This window comes from Drosophila elegans, unplaced genomic scaffold (genome assembly GCF_018152505.1).
Source record: "Drosophila elegans isolate 14027-0461.03 unplaced genomic scaffold, ASM1815250v1 contig_468, whole genome shotgun sequence".
Lineage (NCBI taxonomy): Eukaryota > Metazoa > Arthropoda > Insecta > Diptera > Drosophilidae > Drosophila > Drosophila elegans.
In genome coordinates, this window is record NW_024545855.1 from 2,807,712 (window position 1) to 2,824,230 (window position 16,519).

Below are 16,519 nucleotides of genomic sequence, written 5' to 3' on the forward strand. Positions count from 1 at the left end.
AGGGGCTGCCCCGGGAGCCACAAATAGCTTGGCTGCGTGCCGCGGCAACAGCAGCAGCAGCAACAGAAATAACAAGTAACAGGGGGGCATGCAACACACGAAGCCGCCTCGGTCAGGTTGAAAGATTGCTCCATGGAGCGGAGATGCTGGATGTGGCTGGTCGCCAGTTGCTAGTTGCTATTTGCTGAATGTTGGATGATTCCTCGTCTCGTCTTGACTTTTCAGTCGAAGAACGCCGCATGTTGATGACGAGTTGACATGACGAGCGACAATAACAATAATGATAATCTCACACTGCACTGCTGCGATGCCAAAGATCATAATGATGATGATGATGATGATGACTGACAACGGAAGCGACACAAACTGGCTATTAGTTGCCGGCCAAAATGGCACTTGTTCTAAAGCTATTAGCAACACACGAGCAACATGTTGCTGCCAGGCAGCAACTAGCAACTGGCAAACAGCAAACAGCAAGCAGCAACTTGTTGCGGTAATTATTCCGCCATGGCTAAATGGTAAACAATTTTTATTCTTTCGTATTTCTGCAGCTCTCAGTATTTGGGTTAAGACCAAATAAAGGGGTGGTCACCAGCTGCAAGAGGAGAATAGTATATAGTAACCTAACCCGCAGTGCGAGTGTGTGTGTGACACAAATTCAATTTGTGAATGAAGTGGCCAAAAGAGCTGCACACACTGGGGAGTTAGAAACTTTTACCCAAAACGAGGCAGGCGCTTGTTAACTTGGCCAACTTGGCCAGGGGCGTATATCATATACCGTATATCGGTCATGGGAAATTTGCAAGATTTTCGGAAGAAGGCTGGCTAGCTGGGTAACTGGCTGACTGGCAAGGGCAAGGCAAGGCGAGCAATGCATCTTCATCTTTATCTACCAAAACCAACAATGGCATGGCCATGTGCGTTATGAAAAATGTATTTAGGTTTAGAGCTGCGTTGCATTTACATAGGGGAAGTGGAAAAACTGGGCAACTCCTACTTGGCCAGGTCGAAATGCCCGGAAAAGGGTAGCCAGTTGCACATGCGTGGAGTTCTCGTTCCCCATTTCTCATCTTCCCATCTACCCATCTACCCAGTTGCACAAATTGCGGCCCAGCTGCTGCTGCTGCTGCACAGCTCTAATATAAATGTGTGGCACTCGGCGGAGGAGCTGCAAACAAACGAAAATTTACATTTTACCAAGGCAGACGGACGGCCTCAAATGGAGGGTGGGAAATTTTCCCAGATAGGCCATAACATACCATACCATACCATACTATACCATACCACAGCATCCCATCCATGGGCAGCATTTTGACAGTCGGGGCACGAGTTTTCAGCGGGGAAATGGCAAAGGCAAAGGCAAAAGCAATTGCAAAGGCAATGGCAATGGTAAAATAGAAGCCTTCGTTAGCATATCAAAAGGTGTCTCTTGTCAGAGAGCTATCTTGTGTTGGCTGTCGTGTCCGTGTCCGCTGTCCGTGTCTCCACGAGATTTGTACCATGACCCACAAATACACAAATACACTTTGGCGCACGCATCTAACGACGACCCATCGACATCGACTAGATCGCAGCCAGAGATCGATGGCAATTTGCAGTTGGCAAGATGCAAGATGCTAGCTGCTAGCTGCTAGCTGCTAGCTGCAGCTTTAATTGGATTCTGCCCGGTATCAAATTGACATTTAGCACACAGACTTTTCGAATGCGAACGCGAACCCGATCCTGCGATCCCCATTTCAAGTTCCCGTCAGAATGCCGTTTTGACCCCAACCTCATGCGTTCATCTGGGGAGATGGTGATGCTGATGGCGATGGCGATGGTCCAATCTCACCAAGCTTATCGCATTACACTTCTTCGATTGCGATTGCGATTGCGATTGCAATTGCAATTGTAATTTCTGTAGCAGCAGCAGTTGCTGCTGCCTGGCGTTAATTTGGTCTTATGTTCTTTGATCGCAGCAGTGCCACACATTTAACGGTCCAGCGGCAGCAGCAATTGCAAATTGCATTTTTAGTAATTTTTTTTTCCTATTTTTTTTCACTGGGACTACTTTTGTTCCATGCACTTAAAAAAATATTATATTTACGTTTCGCAAATAAATAGGAATTTTAATATTTATTAATGTTTCAAATATTTGTATATCCCTTTAAGTAAACTTATGTGTCCGGAATATTTCTGACAGTCTATTTTCAACAAGTAGAAGTTTTATCTAGCAACATTTTTTTTAGCATAAAAATGCTTGATATATTATTGTTTAGGGTTTTAACTTGGATTGTCAAGCTTTTAAAATTATTTTTTTTTTTTGCATTTCTACATATTTTTTCTAGGTGTACCATTTAGTTCTCCCCGTTGTGCACGTCATCCTCATAAATCTGCTGTTGCTGCCGCAGATCTTGCAGCTTTTGATGATGCTGTGCTGAACCCTAACACGTGTGTGCCTATTGCCAACGGCATTGCCATCGCCTCTAACTATCACTCAATCGCATAGTTGTGGCCAATTGTCGACCAAATTGTTGCGGCTTGAACCGCCGAGTACTGCCAATTTGCAGTTGGCCTTTGGGAATGTGCGACCTTGCAATTGGACATTGCATCAGGCATTCGATGTCCGGTAATTGTGCACTGGCAATTACAGAAAGTGTGATAGAAATGAGGTTTGGATAGTGGATAGTTGATGCTGGATGTAGAGATAGTTCTGGCCAAATAAGTAGATGCAAATCATCGACCCCATGCAAATTTGAGCATGGCCTTAGTATCCGACCGACCTTGTGGCACTTTCGGCACCATCTTCAGCGGCCAAATTGATGTTGCCTGGGCTTGGGCTTCGGAAGGAGATTAATAAAGCTCACGATCTGCAAACATAACGGTGCCAAGTGGCCAACAAGCAAACAAACGCGCCAAAACCGAACTTCTTTGGAGACCGACTTGTGAGTCTGAGTCACTTGTCGGCATGCGGAAGCTACCCAGCACGACTCCATGGAGTTGCAGTTACACTTCACTAAAAACAAGACCTACATTTTAGATTGTTAGCATTAAAAGAACAGCTTAACAAATCCATAAATAGATTCCTATTTCGAGGAATCACTTTAACTCAATGTTTGAGTCTTTCTCTTACTTGATTGTTTGAAGAAATATATTTGTAAAGCCATATATTTTATTTTTATTCCTAAGAAATATGTAAGAAATAATTTCATTAACAGATACATTAATATATATATATTTATACATTTCATAAAAGAATACCTTTTGTACGTCTCATTTACTTGTTAGAGAAAGTTAACGTTAAAAGATATATTTTTCTTAAGACCCAACTTAGGTTTTTGGTTTTTTTTTTTTGTTAGTGTAGAGCGGCTGGGAGCTGCAACGCCAACGCCAACTTGCAACAACAACTGGCAACAGCAACTGGCAACCGGCAACAGCTACTCCTATTCCACCGCCAGCAGCGCGACGGCAATTTGCCATTTTCGCTGTGTCGGAGGCAGCACTTGAACTGGATTAGTTGCCTGCCCGCCTTGATTTGTGACAAATCTTGATGACGCTGGCTACCGAGTGCTCGAGTGCCTGGAGCAGCATGCAGCATGCAACCAGAAGCCAGTAGTCAGTAGCCAGTAGCCATATGTGGACTGACCCATCAGCAACACCAACAGCAACAGAAACTGTGGAAGATCGTGAGCTGATTTTGTTTCGAGCCTCATTTTTTCGCTTGCCACAAATTTCTCTTTTTCTTGGGGTCAAGTTTGTTGCCTTGTTGCCGAAGAAGCGTTCTGATTTCCCTGAGCTGCAGCAACTGCAAAAGGCAGCTGCATGCGATTTCTACTACTCGCCACTAACTAATGAGCTTCCCCTTTATTTTCGCGATTTGGATTTGCTTAATTAAAATCAACATCATAATTAGGCATTTGGCATTTCGCTTCGGGGCACTCCACTTTTCGGGGTCACTTTTCAACGCGATTTTCCATACGTGATTATGAATTTGAGAGCAGCACAGCTCATTCTTGGGCCCAAAAACCCACCAAAAACCTCAACGACGCCTTCACGTGTCAGTCGACTGGTTGGTTTGTTATGCAATGGTTGAATCGATTTGATAATTTAAGTCATAAAACAAAGAAACAGCCAAATCAAGGTGGTAAAAATCGAATGACAGACGCTCTAGGAATTTCAATACATAACTAAATGGTTTGGAAGATAACTGCACTTATGTAAGCTACTTTATCCATAAATTATGATTTTTAAGAGAGCTGAAACAAGGTGGTAAAACACCGAATACCATTAGCTCTAGGAATTTGAACATAAACGATTTTTTTTAAAGCTACTAGCTACTTTTTCTATAAATAAGTGAATCATTAAATTTTATACTTAAAATTATGGTTTTTTTTGGAAGAGCTACCGCAAATAGCCCAGCCAAACGCCTTCGATCCCAACAAACTGGTTCTAATTATGCCAAAGCCGCAATATATGCGTTCAATTTGAATAGAGCCGGGCCAAAAACAGTTAGCCAAATAAACGTAAAGCTTTTTTTTGTTGGCTACGTGATTGGGAAGCAGATTTTGCGAAAAGTGGATCAATGAGCGCGCGCTTTTGGTGCGTTTTTGGATCGAGTTAACATGATTACTCATGGCCATATAATTTCGACCAATTGAAGTGCTGGCCAAAATTAGAGCCGGGATAAGGAGCGATGCTACCACAATGGACAGGCATGGGAAAGGCCCGGATGCGACTGTATTTCGCCAGCCGTGATGTCATTGGGTTAGGGCATTGTTTTTGTTTTTTGCGACTCCCCGATCTGCAAGTCAGCATCGATCATCATTCCCGAGTGACTCATTGGCTATGGGATATTGGCTATTGGATAATTACAAATGCCCAGCGGCGAACTGGCCTGGCTAAAAGTCAATGCATTTCATACACATGTCCCACCGAACGGTGTAAGAAAAAACCATGGCTTCATCCTTGGTCTTAGCCCGCTTCGAGGAATTCACTTGACTTGGCCAGCAGTCTAATGCTGCTGCTGCTGCTGCTGCGGCTGCCAACCAGGAAATGCCAATCAATGGGGAATACACATACTATATATACATGCGTTGACCGCCGATAGAGAGCTGTAGCTGGAGTCCCTGTCTTTGCCTCTGCCTCGACAAAACAAATAAATTAAAAATTGCATTAAAATGTAGAAAATGAAAAACGTTGCCTTTTCCAGCTGATATAGGCTTAGGCATAAGGCATACGGCATAAGGCATACGGCATAAGGCATACGGCATAGTCAGACAGGCCGAAGAGGATGGGCCCGAGTTCATGGCATAGCTGTGCTGTCAACTTGAAATCGCACGTTTTCCTACGCGCTACAAAGTCGCGTCGCGATGCCGATCGAGAAGCTTGGAGTTGGGAGTTGCAGTCGGAGTTCGGAGCCCGTTGGACAGGGCAAAATGTGCTAAAATATGCGCAAACAGCCGGCAAAACCCAGACCAGGCCATCACAGACCAGCACAGACCAGACTGCAACATAAAGTCATGGCACTCACACTGCAGCTGCAAAACTCTAAACTCCAAACTCCAAACTCCAAACTCCTAGAACCGCCGCCGCATATGAGTGAGTGTTTTAAATCATGCTGCCTGCCAAAGTCATGATTCATATACCGTTAGCTGCTCATTTCCACACAAATAAATCCCGAAAAGCCTGGCCAAAAAGGCGATTCCCTGGCCCATTCCCACCTGAGAGCGAACGGCGCCCAGAGCAGCCTGAGATCGGAATCCGGAATCCTCCAAGACCAATTTTGCAGGTGCTCCAGGCCAGCAGATATAGTGGATTCGATTTATCAGAGTCACCAGAGCCTCAGATTGAAAATGGAGGGAGTAAAACCACTTAATTATGCTTAGAATTTGCCCTTTCTTTGCACTGGCATTTCTTCACGTGCAGGCAAATAATTAAAATGATGTGGCGTCATTAAGAGATGAACGTGAGATTTGGACTACAACTGCTATTGGTCATTGAGAAAACAAATTTTTGCCCTGGCAATTTCACTTTTATTTGGCCAGGTTTATTTGTTCGGTAACAAAGGAAAGTGTTCTCCGCGTAGGGTATGAAAACCTATTAAAAGACCACCATGGAAAGTGGCTGGCTGGGTAAAAGTTATGCAGGTGTGCTAGCTAGGCCTTGGTAAACATTTCTCTGCGTTTTGGGTTCTTTTGGGTATGGACTTTAGTATATCTTGATCCGGAATTTGTACGGCGGTAACTGCACTTTACACTTTGACTCCCTGCCCCATCATAAACTAAGCTATAGTACAGTAAAGTAAAGTAAAAACTCACGCGTTCCGCACTTCCGAGAATGTTCCCAAAACAACAAAAACAAAAACGAAATTGAATTTCATGGCTGGTCAACGCGGCTATTACGCTGGCAGAAGAATAAGCCAGTGGGGGGCTATTAAACCCCAACCAGTTTTCGTTCCTATTAAGCGAGGCGGGTTCTTAGAAACGACCGCCACTGCGAGGCATTTCGGGTAATCGGGTAAGAGTTTCCGCATTATGATGTTCGTATAAATATAAATAGTTGCCATAACACTTGACGGAATGACTGAACCATCGAGCACACGTATACCTAATTAGAAGCGCCCACAGCGGACTCTGCTCTGCTCTGCTCTTCCCGCTTGATAAACGATCTTTAAAGTGCACTGGGAAAAAAACAGTTCTTAAATAATGAAATTCTATGTAACAGAATATATGCCTCAAAAAGAAACACAACTTCTTTAATAATGTAATTTTTTTGTAATGAAGTGAAACCGTGAAAATCCGAGTAGTACTGGGTACTTGGAAAAAAATGATAAAATTGTACATAAGAAAGTCTGAAGTTTGTTCTAATAAAAAAAAAAATATATTTACTTAAATGAAATAGACTACTTGAATAGTTTGAATCCCTAATTATGATGGGAAACATGTACTAAAAAGTATTTTTTATTGAAACGTGCTCAAATATATAAACGAAATATTTCTCAAAAAGAAACTCACTTTCTTGACTGACTTAAATCCCTAAAAATGATGAAGAACTTGTACTTTAAGGTATTATTAATGGTTTTTTGAGTGTTCGTGGGGGGACCAAGCTTCAACCCAAATGAGGGGGTCTTTGCTGAGTAGAAATTAATTTTTCCAAATTTTTAACTCAATTTATTAGCGCCTGCAAATTGGCTTCAAATTGATTTTGGTCTCGCGGGCTCGTTCAACCCTGCGCACTTGCAAAATAAATTGACTGCTCGAGATATGGATTTTCATTCCCGACTGCCGACTGCCACTCCACATAAATTATGCAGCGACATTTAAAACACGAATTTCAACTTTGCCATCAATTTCAGGGCCATTGTGTTTGGCCAACTGCAACCGCTGACCTGTCCACTCGGAAATGGCAAAACATTAATTTTGCATTTCAATTAGAAGGCAGCATATCGTATTGTTTGCCTCTCAGTTGAAGCTGATCTCTGTTTGGGCTTTAAGTCGAAGCTTCAGTTTCAGCTCAAATGGCAAAAAGGGTTGCAAAAAAAAAAAGGACAGGAGAGGGACGACCACCGACACTTGAAGGCAATGAAGTCAAGTGGCAAAGGGAAAACAATGCAGAAGCGTCGGAATTTCCCCCACAAGGATATGGAATATGCGACAGGGATGTGCCCTCTTCAATAATGAGCGCCATGTCTAAGGATGAAAGCAGCTGCATCCCGGACTCAAAGCCCGGCCTTTTGTCACGCACCTTGCTTGTTGGCCTGGCCTGGCCTGGCCACCCAGGACTCTAACTCTAACTCGAACTCGAACTCGGTACCCAGTCGTACAAAAAGAAGTTGCTCTGATTGCTTGCCTGCTGCATAAATTAGATGGGAGGACAGAGTGCCACACTCCATGCCCCTTTTCAATTTCCTCGCTTCATTTTGCGACTCAATTTGCTGACTTTTATTGTTTCAGCGCCGAACGATTGCACTGCTAAATTATTTATTTATGCAAATTGAAGCAGTTAAGCAGTAAGCAGCCCAGGCGGAACAAAAAGTGCAGCCATTTGTTTGCTGTCCAATTTATCATTGCCTACTTTCTGTCGTCTCAATTACCTTTTGCCAGGTTTGCTCAGGAACCTGAATAAAATGTCATCAGGAAGGGAGTTTACATACCTGAAAGGAGAGAAAACAGAGAGGTCGATTAGCAAAAGATCATTTAAGCACACAATCGGAATTGAAATCGGAATGTAAATCAAAAGAAAACAAGAGTCTAGACTTTGAAATTGGGTCACCAAGCAGCTAGAAAAACATGAAAGACCCCTCGAAAAACCAGAAATACATGTGTCAGACCATCAAAATCAAACAAATGCCGTCATTGAAGAAGGGTGGTCAAACTGTTTATTATGCGCACACACAACATTTAATTGAACTGATTTATATTTATTCGCGCGTTTTATTATGTGACTAAGTCGAGTGAAATTCCTGTATGATCGTTGATTAAACAAAAAACACACACAGAAAACAAATTCTACAGAAAGCTGGTGATTCGGAATTTGAATGTCAATAAAAATCCCCACTGGCTCATTCTAGATTTCAGACAGCTTCTATGTGAACCTGAACCGCAATAAAAAAAATTCACATATAGTAGACCCCCAATAATGAGCTCAATTTTATAGACCATTCGAGCGATCAATCTCCATATCATCGCCATCGAATGTTTCTCACAGCCATTTCCATTTGCAATATTTCGCCCAGCCGCCTTAAAACGTAACTGTATTTCTTTTATGGCTTACTTATTTACGCCAATACAATGGAAATTAATTTCATTCACGAAACTCAGAAACGCAGAAACACATCTTCACATCTTGTTGTTTTTTTTTTTTGATTATTTTGAGCCCGCGAGGCTCCCAATTCTTTTTTTTTTTGGTCGGGCGATTTCGGTCGATTTCTTTGGGCTTTTGAATCGCTGACGCAGGCGACGACTTTTCGCATATTTTCTCACAAATAAAAAAAGAAAAGAATTTCTCGATCTCTCGAGCATGGAGAAGAAATGTTTGACTGTTGATTTGCCTATTTACCTATTTGGTTTTCGGTTTTTCTTTTCTTTGTTGCCCGAGGGTAATTGCATTAATTTATTGGCTTTGGGCCCTGATTTTGGCTGGCCATATTCCGTTGGCTTAATTGTGCTGGCCCCTTAACTGTTTTTCGGACCTGTTTTCGGGCCAACAGCAGTAGATAATAATAATAATAACAAGCAACGAAAACACATTTAATTTGTGCAGTAGACAAACATCGTGCGCGTTGACACCTTGACCGCATTGAATTGGCCCTACTGCGAAATGGCCTCATTGGCCATTATTTGCGCCATTTGAAATTGAATCAAAAAGTATATTTTCTAGCTGCTAAGAGCCATGCCAAAATGCCTGCCAGGGCTTATAATGGACCTCGCGAATGGCTTTAATGGCCTTCCTGTGGTTAAACCCCCTCGAAATGGCCATTAACAGGCCATAGCCAAATGCATTTTGCAGCAAAGTGCGGCTGATAACAGGCATTACGCATACGCCAGGTGGGACGAAACGGAATCTATGCCGCCATTTGGTTCCGCACACTTTTTCTTTCTACCGTCTGACACTTTCTTTGGCTATTGAACTCGAAACTTGAAGCTCGAAAGCATCGGCTGCAAACCAGATCGCAGCAGCAACTTCACTAACTTCGGTAGGCAACAACAATTTGGGTTAGAGAAATTTGCGCCCCACGACGACACACTTTAAAGTCTTGAGTTCTTGCCACCATAGATCCGTGCTCCATGGTTCTAGACCACGATTTAACCTTGGCTTCTTGGCCACTTGGCTACTTGGGCGTTTGGCTACTTGGGTGTAATGCGAGACAAGTGTCGCCGCTTAGTCGTAATGTGCTTAGTTGCGCTTACTTTCTTTGCCGGCGAGTTTGGGCTTGTGTTTGGGTCCATGGAAACGAAAAAGCCAGAGCCACACAATGCTAATGCCGCACATAAACCGATTTACTCAATTAAACTTTAAAATCACACAAAAAGTCACTGGGAATGATGTTCGTTTGCTTCGGTTTGGTTTGGTTTTGTTTAAGTTCCTTTGAATTGTGCGCAGAAAATGCCCAAGGTGAAAATAGGCGATGAAAAATAAGCCAACGTCACAATTTAATTTGTAGTCGGTCTCTTGAACATGCATCTTTGGTTATCTCCAGTGGATAGATAATATTTCAAAACTGCTAATGGATTGATATACATTAATACATTTATCAGGGGCAGCGAAGAAACCATTAGTTTAGACATTTGTCATTTGTCTAATTTTAAAAATGAACTCAAACATAAATCCATCAATTTTGCTTGGCACAGGAATAACATTAAAATTTTATTTAGTTAATTATGTTTATTAGCAATTAAAAGTAATAAGATTTTTTATTTTTTGTCATTAAGCACGGAAGAAGAATTCAATCACTTATTGAGTTCTAAGCGAAGAGTTAAGAAACCTTGATATCTGTACAAAAAATATTATTTAATTAAATTTATTTTTGGTTTCTATATTTAGAACAAAAAACAAAAAACTTCTACCCCTACGAGTATGACATAATTTCTGCATATTTAAGGCCATAAACCCTGGCCATAATCCAATGGTATTGGCCATTGACAGGCCCTGTTCTTGTGTGTTATGGGTTCACAGACACGCTCGTAATCGGATTAACTGATAGCCCAGTGTGGCAGTTACGCTTGCATCCGTCAGATACGAGATGAATGATATAATATAGTAGATATACGAGATGCATGACCTGGCCGCGGCTCATTAGGCTTTAGCACAGCTTTTCACTCAATTAGCGCAGCATATCATTTGCATACAGCGGGTCTAATTAAATTATGCGCTGTGGATGCTGATGGTGATGGAGGTGGAGCCTCCTCCTGTCAGTTTTAGTCAGTATTTCTCGCTGCCTAACGGCAAAAAGGGAGCCCAACAATGAGACATTAGCCTGGACCAGCAGCCTATTATTATGTAATTTGTCGGATGTTCCCTCGATGGCTCCTTTCTTTGTGATCTTTTTTTTTTATGATGACACGATGTTTTGATGTTCTGGTCGGCTGATGTCAGAGCTCAGGTGTGCCCCGATGCCCGCATCATAACTTAAAATAGTAGCTGCTTGCCAAGCCAATTAAATATTTTAAAGACTTTTTTTCTCTGCACAGTCCTCCGCAGCTGCTTTAATCTTTCTTTCCAAGAGACGAAAATTAAAATAAATTAACATAAAAGTTAAAGAGCCCAAGAAGCCGAATAATTGTTATGATAATTTTCGCCGAAGAAGGAAGCCCAACTCGTGCACATATAACATATAAAGTCACAAAGAAAGCAGCTAGACAAAGGCATAAATTAATGCGATATTGAAAGTGACTATGGAAAGTTGCGGATCTGCTACAGTTCATCAAACCCTCAGGTGGATGAAGTTAAGCATACGCAGCGTGCGCCGGCGATAAGCTCGAAGAACTTCGTTGGCAACAAAGTGTCGAACTTTCCGTTTTGGCTCCCCTGAGTGATGATGGAGTGGAGTTCCTAGCAAAGTTTTTCTGCCTATCTATCTTTCTATTTCTATTTCTATATATATATATATATTTCTAGCCCGGCGGCAGCGGAAGTGATGCCTCCGCTTTTTATTCAATCCCCAACCGCAGCCGAAACCACACAACTTAAAGTGCCCTAAGTCGAGGCATTTATGTCATTATTGGCAATGCCAGTGACTCCGCGCGAGACATTTCAGGCATTTTTAATTAAAATGCTGCAGCAGATGTGCCATGGAATCTCTGACAAACTGAAGTACTGAAAAAATGCTGAAACCACAGAACGACAGCCGCAACTACAACTAGACTCCGTTTCCGATACTCGTATTGGCCATGTTTCCTGTTGGCTCATCAATAAATCTGTATTCCTGCTGGCGCCGCTGCAGACAAACCAAACCCAATGTCAAATTTGGCCCTGTTCTCACACCACCCTCCCCCCTAGAAATCCTCTATAAATCACACTATTTCCGACCAAAAGGACACTTTTACATGGCCAGAAATAGCAAAAGAGAAAAAACAATAAAGGGAGCCACAACCAAACACCTGCTGCTGGGTAGTCCAGTCATGGTCAGGGCCCTCAAATGTCAGACTCCAATTCTCTGGCCAGCTGCCAATGAAATCTCTGGCAAACCAAATAACACTCAAAGTCATTTCAGGTTGAAAATGTTTGGCCAGCCAGTTGGAGGATGGCAATTGGAGTGGGCCCGATGGCCACATATTGCGGCAGCGCTTTATTTGCATTTTTTATTGAGCCCCCGACTGAAAGGAGAAAGGAGAACCAGGACCAAAACCAAAACCAAAACCAAAAACCCTCTGCACTTGTAACTACTATAAATATATCGTTTTGGCTCTTATTTCATGGGACTTTTTCGTTCGTGCGGGGTCGGTCTCGTCGGGCTCATAGTTTGTATTATTTATGGCTAACTAAAAGCTTTTACATTCCGGCAATTTTAGTTTTTACGAGTTTGACAAATGTCGACGCTGCTGGCCTGTTGGCCATTTAAAGCTCCGCGCCAGTTGGTGTGGGCATAAATTCTAATTAGAGCAGACTCTTTGCAAAATTTTGCCCAGGAGCAGGCTTTATATAAATTACCCCAAAAACACACAGGGAAAATATTCACGTACAGATCGGCTTAGTTAAAAATTAGATAAGATTTAAATCAGTTAGAGAAGTTTTACAACCAAGACATATAACTGAAAATCTATTAAATTGTAACTCAAATCTGAATAAAAAATTCCAAACTCTTGAAATTGTCTAGCATTAGTTACTTAAATCTATAACATTGTAATTTGTAATCCATAATGATACAAACAATTCCAAACTGTATACATTTTGTGTAAAAAAGTTACTGAGACCTATTAAATTGTAAATCAAAACTATCCAAAAAATGCGAAACTCTAGAAATTGTCGAGGAAATGTTACCTAAATCTATGAAAATGTATTTCATATCAATCCAAAGTATTGCAACTTTTTAAAATGTTCTTGTAGAAATTACTGAAATTTTTGAAACTTTAGTTCAAATCTATCCAAAGAATTCCAAACTCTGGAAAGATTTTAATCAGAGAGGCTTTTTTATTAAATAAATAAAAATAAACTAAAAAAGCGAAGTAGACTTATTTTGATATTTTACAATCAAAATCCGAGCTTCAAAATTCTGTGGCACAGAAAGATTTGTTCAGTAGCTTGGCCAAAGAATTCTTATTTTAATATGCACTATCATTAAGAGGGCAGAAAAAATTCTTTATTAAATTGGATTGCTGCAAAGAACACATTTTTGCCTGTGCATGCGGAAACTATTTGCACAATGGCCGTGGCCAAAAGACCAAAAGACCGAAAGGCCAAAAGGCAGTCTGGGTCTGGGCCGCGGCGCGTGGCAGTTACGTTAGCGGTGCAGTGGTGCGGTGGCGGTGCAGTGGTGCAGTGGTGCAGCCAGTGAGTTGTGGATGAATGAGCCAGCCACCGACTGAATGGCAGCAATTTGCACCAGCGCCAGCAGCAGCAGCCGAACCTCCTATTTTTATGAATGAATAACTTTGAGGCCGTTTTAACGCCTGGTTGGCTTTCGCTTTAAGTTCGTTGTAAGCAAATTAATTTTTATTAATTGGCTGCCGTAAAGATTAAAGCGGCTTATGCAGGCTCCCACCCCTCCCTCCCGACCACTTTGTGAAACGGCCTTAATGGGAGGTCTGGTTTTTGCCCTAGAAAGAGTTGACACCCCAGTTGTGGGGACTTCGGAATCGATGGCAAGAACCCCACAAGGGGGAAATGTCGCGGAAATGAATAATTATTAAATCGGGCTTTAAACAATTGCGCAACGCGTCACACATGTGCATATAACACCGGTTTAAATTGCCCGTAAGTAAATTATTATTACTAGCGATAGAAGTTGGAGATGTATTTTTTTTAAATTGCTAAGGCCATGTTAGTCATATTTGGTAGTAATCGATTGATCATCTTTTGTTAAAAGGATATTTATCTGACATTTCTTAACTTTGCACATATTCTTGTACGATCAAATTCAAAATGTTTTAAGTAAAAGCAATATGATTAAAACGTCTTTAAAACTATTAAAATAAAGTAGTTTCTTAAGATGGCCTTAAATAAAAAGTCAAAGTATTAAAATTGTTTAGGAATTATAATTTAAAAAAATTATTATAGACATGTGAATAAATTTATAATTTAAAAAACATCAACTCAGCTGTTGAATATAAGGAAATTCCAAATCTTTAAATTAAAAAAAATGTTTAAGCTAAAAATTAGAATTTATAAGAATTTAATTTTTTCAAATAAAAATTAATAATTTTTAGCTGCGGTTTTTCACATATTTTTAATTCATCATATTTGTTGAATGATGATTTTTAAGATTTTTGGAAGAAGCACTTTGAATTACACCAATCTTTTCTTGTAAATCTTCTAGGACGAGAAATACTGGAATATCCTGCGAAAAGGACACTCGCTGGTCGAAACTCACCTTTTTTCACTCAAGTAACAGAACGATTTGTCGTCGTTTAGAACTCTCCGAATACAATGGGATCACTAGCTTTAACTTTCTATCCCGATTTGTATGTTTAATTTGTGTCTCACAGAGTTATAGGATCCTTTTAGTCGCTTTTACACGTAGCTCAACATTTCGCGCACTTTATGGGTTTGTTCAACTCGTTATTAATTTATTTTCACTTGACAGTTTTCTGTTTTTTTTTTTATGTTTTTAAGGGCAAAAGGTAATCCGCTGTTCCACTGGAGAGGTAAAAGGCAAAAGAACGGTGATGGTTTTGGCCAACTGAGGAGAGGTTCTGTTGGCGGTTCGTTTCGGCTGCTTGGGGCACCACCAAGATACAACCGCTTCATAAAATTCAAAGAGACTCGGACCCAATAGCTTCTCGCTGCTTATTTATATAGCCTACGTAGCGCGGCGATTTTTTTTTTGTTTGAAAATCAAAAGTACTGGCAGCGCAGCGGGCAGCGACGCCGGCAGAGGTAGCAGCAGCACCAGCAGCAACAGCAGCAGCAACAATTTGCAGCGAAGAGAGAGCGAAAGAGAGCGGCTAAGAACCAACAACAAATACACTCAAATGCTCTGTGCAAACAACTCATCAATTGGATCTCGCTACATGCTCTGCCAACGTTGATGTCGGCGTCGCTGCTGCAGCGCAGTTGCTGCTCTTGGAAGCCGGCTTTCTGCGACGTCGACTGCGACGGCGGCAGCAACGTCGGCGAGCATGTAACTTTGGTCCAAAAAACCCGACTCTCTCGGCAAGTTCTTGGTCTTCGTTGGCAACTTCGTGGTCATGGCCAGCCAAAGAAGAAGAGGAAGAATTGGCCAAGAAGATGATGATGATGATGCTGCTTTGGCTGCTTTTGCTACTCAGTCAGTTGGCCATCAAGCGGCTGTTTGCGGTTTGAGCCAAGAAAAAAAAAAAAACCAAAAAAAAGAGAAAAACTCAGGAGTAAACCTAGTCAAAATCCATGGCACAGGTGTCTAAATTAAACAAGACACACACGACAAATATGGTTTGAAGGGCCAACCGGTTCTTGGCCAACTTTACGGATTCATATTCCTCACACAGCCGAAAAGTGCGTGACTCCCTGAGTATTGACCTTTTCTATAATTAAAGCCAGTTAATTGTTTGCCAAATTCCTTTGTTCGTTTCAATTAATTATTTAATTACTCCGCCGCCAAGTTGGCAATTTCGCACTTGGCTTTGTCTCCCCGTTTTTTTTTGGTTTTTTTTTATTTTTGTTAGCCAAAAAATTGAAGAAGAAGTCGCGCGCGCGCTCTCCTCACTCACTCACTCACTTTACTTTACTCGAAATTAGATGGCCAAAGCGAATGCTACCAACCGTTTGAAGATTTTTTTAAGAGCCAAATAGAAGCCGGCACGTCCATTACACGACGCGCACGTTTCGCTAATGAACTGAACATTTCCGCTTTGCCGGCATCCTTTTGCTCCAGCCTCTAGTTCTTCTTCAGTTCTTGTTCTTGGTCCTTTTGGTCCAGCAGCGGTCTGGCTTTTTTTGGCCCAATGCGCCGGCGCGTGTCGAACATTTGAGCGGGGAATTTGTCGCATTGCCAGCATGGAACACCAATCACCTCGGCAACAAAAACAACAGCAGCAGCAGCATCAGCCATAAAGAAAAGCCAGGAATAAAAACCACCCGCTCCCGGCAGTCGAACCATACAGTCTAATGGCAATAGCAGTCACTGCTATTCTTTCACTTAAAGAAACGGGGTTCTGGAGGTTTATTCTCATTGAAAGCAGGGATATGCCAATTGATTTTGTTAATGTCTTCTTGTAATTTACATAAAGGTCTCTAAAAACAGTTTTTTTAATTTTTGCACATAATAGAACTTTTAAGTTTCGTTTTATTGTTAACTTCTTTACAAAATATTTATCAATAACAATGCATTTATATAATGTTATTTCTAAAATAGTACAATTTGACTTTATTAATTCCTTCTACCTAATCAATAAGGGGCTAAGAA

General features: G+C 41.4%; 1 protein-coding gene across 1 annotated transcript in view; it reads right to left on the reverse strand.

Moving 5' to 3' along the window:
- LOC108143840 (titin) overlaps positions 1 to 15,892 on the reverse strand; it is a 39,269-nt gene extending 23,377 nt beyond the window's left edge. Inside the window, exons 1-2 of the mRNA XM_017268390.2 lie at positions 15,877 to 15,892; positions 14,507 to 14,772 (exon numbers count right to left, since the gene is read on the reverse strand). The gene's annotated coding sequence lies outside the window, so the exon portion shown is untranslated. The remainder of the gene's footprint in view (positions 1 to 14,506; positions 14,773 to 15,876) is intronic.
- Between the last annotated feature and the right edge of the window lie 627 nt (positions 15,893 to 16,519).